Source organism: Montipora foliosa, chromosome 11 (genome assembly GCF_036669935.1).
Source record: "Montipora foliosa isolate CH-2021 chromosome 11, ASM3666993v2, whole genome shotgun sequence".
Classification (NCBI taxonomy): Eukaryota; Metazoa; Cnidaria; class Anthozoa; order Scleractinia; family Acroporidae; genus Montipora; species Montipora foliosa.
In genome coordinates, this window is record NC_090879.1 from 40558546 (window position 1) to 40561045 (window position 2500).

Consider the following 2500-nt stretch of genomic DNA (forward strand, 5'->3'; position numbering starts at 1 on the left):
GTTTGTTATTTCTACGGATGAGTTATTTCAAGTGGATGGTTTAGTCGCTTTTTCCTTTGTTCAGGAATGAAACTCGAATTTTTATTCTCAACTAGAATTAAATGACAATCACCTGTATTCTTTTTGGACAGAAATAATTGATCTGCTTTCTGGTTTGTTTGGCTTTAAAATGTGAGCGAACAACAGGTTTTTCACGAGCTATAGTACGTCTGTGATTTCTAATTTTAGCTTGATTCCTATTCGCTGGTGTTTGACAGTCGACTCTGAAATGGCTTCTTTCCTTTTCTGTTCGCTTGCTGAGGATTTGCTTGTTTTCTTTGAAAACTCTTGCAATTCAAGAAAAATTAATTGCTTAACTAGTGAATTCGACAGTAAATTTCGGTGGAAAAAACGATATCGCACTCATCCCTTCGTGGTTCATGCGATCAGTTGGTTTTTTGGGTGAAACTAACAGCTGTTTATTTTGACTGAAATTTTCGTCATTAATGGCCTGCCATCACTAATTTTAAAACCTTGAGAGAGCTGGAGGATAAGATGACGTCAGGCTCACTAGTTTCAAAATGCAATGAGTGTGCACACGCCTTCATTAGTATGCACCACGGGAGTTTCAAACTTTCAGACTTTAAAACTCATGTTTTGCATGTATAATAAGTTGCGTTTACACGCTGCAATTTTGAGGAAGTGAGTCTTTGACGTCATCTTATACTCAATCCAACCCTCTGAGGCCCAATTCGTCAGTCTTAAACATGAATAATGGTAGATTGTGAAAACAGCCTTTGGATAAAGTTCAAATCTCAAAATTTTGCCAGTCAGGTGTCAAGCAAACATGCTTTCAAAATCTGAAGGAAAAAGGGAAATGAAGTCTTTGATCATAGTAGCACTTTAAGGAGAAATTAGACAAGTCTCCAGTTGTTGCTGAATTGATTAATGAAAAGTATTATCATTGGGAATAACAAGAGTTTGGTGCTGTACTGAGATTGTTGATGAAGAGATAAAACCATTAACAAATTTTGTAACTAATGTTGAGGTGAAACAGACTACGGGAGAACCAACAGCAAACAAATGTTGTCACTGACAAGTTTGATAAACAAGTTGTGAAACCACAGAAGATCATGAGCCTGGATCTTACGGCAACAGCTAACTTATAAAATGCACCAAAACAGGTATTCTGACAAAGAATAGCTCAAAAATAAAAGCACAAGTAAGGCTGTAAGTGTATTAATAACTAATAGACTTGCAGCCTAATTTATATACATGACAATTTTTAGCAGAATTTATCAATCATAGTAATGCTTCTTTGTATGGGAAAATTAACTGCCACCACTGTGTAAATTTGTTTGTAAGTGTGAGGTATATTCAACATTTAATTTGAGGTGCCACTGGCATATTAAGAAGCCATAATCCGATGGTCACCAACATACATTGATAGTTCTGCAAGCTGCTGAAAACATACATGTACCAGCTCTAAAGGAACACCAGTAGCAAAAGAGCATCAAGAATCAAGGTTTGTCGTGTTTTATTTATCATTATAAATTCGTCCTCTCCTTGTGGAGTGTATGGCCATCATTTCTCTTCTTCCAAGTTGCTTTCTCTTAAGATGCAGCTGCATTGTAGCATTGAAATATTATGTTTCCAGGTGATGGTCAAGATATCCTTTAGTTTGCTACTTATGAGACCAATCAGCTTCCTGTCCTCGAAAGATCTGCTCAAGTACAGATGCAAGGAGATTACGCTACAGTGCAATTACCCTAGCTGGAAGGAGTGAGGACAAAGATGGTAGGTGACTGCACAAGCTGAATTGAAGTGTATTGTGCTGGCAGAAAAATATCCAGTGGATCAGAAAACCAATGCCTTGTGGCAGCTCACCCACAAATTTCATGCAAATCACTTTCCTGAGATGATAAAGCTGGGACAACTTTATTTTACACTCGGTGTAGTCAAAGTCCACTTTAACACCAGCAAGAAACAGGCTACAAGAGGCAACCTACGACAAACTGATAAGAGTACAACTTGGGCCAGGCAGACATTACTTTAACTTTGCATCAGTTGTAGCAAAATGGAAAGACAAGGAGCTAAATTTCATAATCATATTGGAATCATAACTGTTGTAATACCAGACTTTGGAAGCACTGCTAGTATTAGAAGTAATGTATCAAAAACAAGTGTACATTTTTATCAGTGGTTCCATTGAGAACTAGAAACAAAGTGCTTTTATTGTTTCAAGGTGTTTGGAACACCTGATGTAAAACGAAGGATAAGTTTTTTAAATGCCTTCTCTAGGGAAAAAATACAGCAATATTCAGTGTTACAAGTTTTGTCTTTTTCTTTTAAAACGCTGTCACTTGCATAATTTATTGTATTTCACAATGTGGTATCAAAGCACAGAATTCGAAATTAACGTCTCAACACCGCGTGCATTTAATCGTAGGGGGTTTCCCAATGGGCAACCAAGTTTACGGGTTCAGTTGCCCGGCTTTTAACGGGGACAACCTGCATTTTT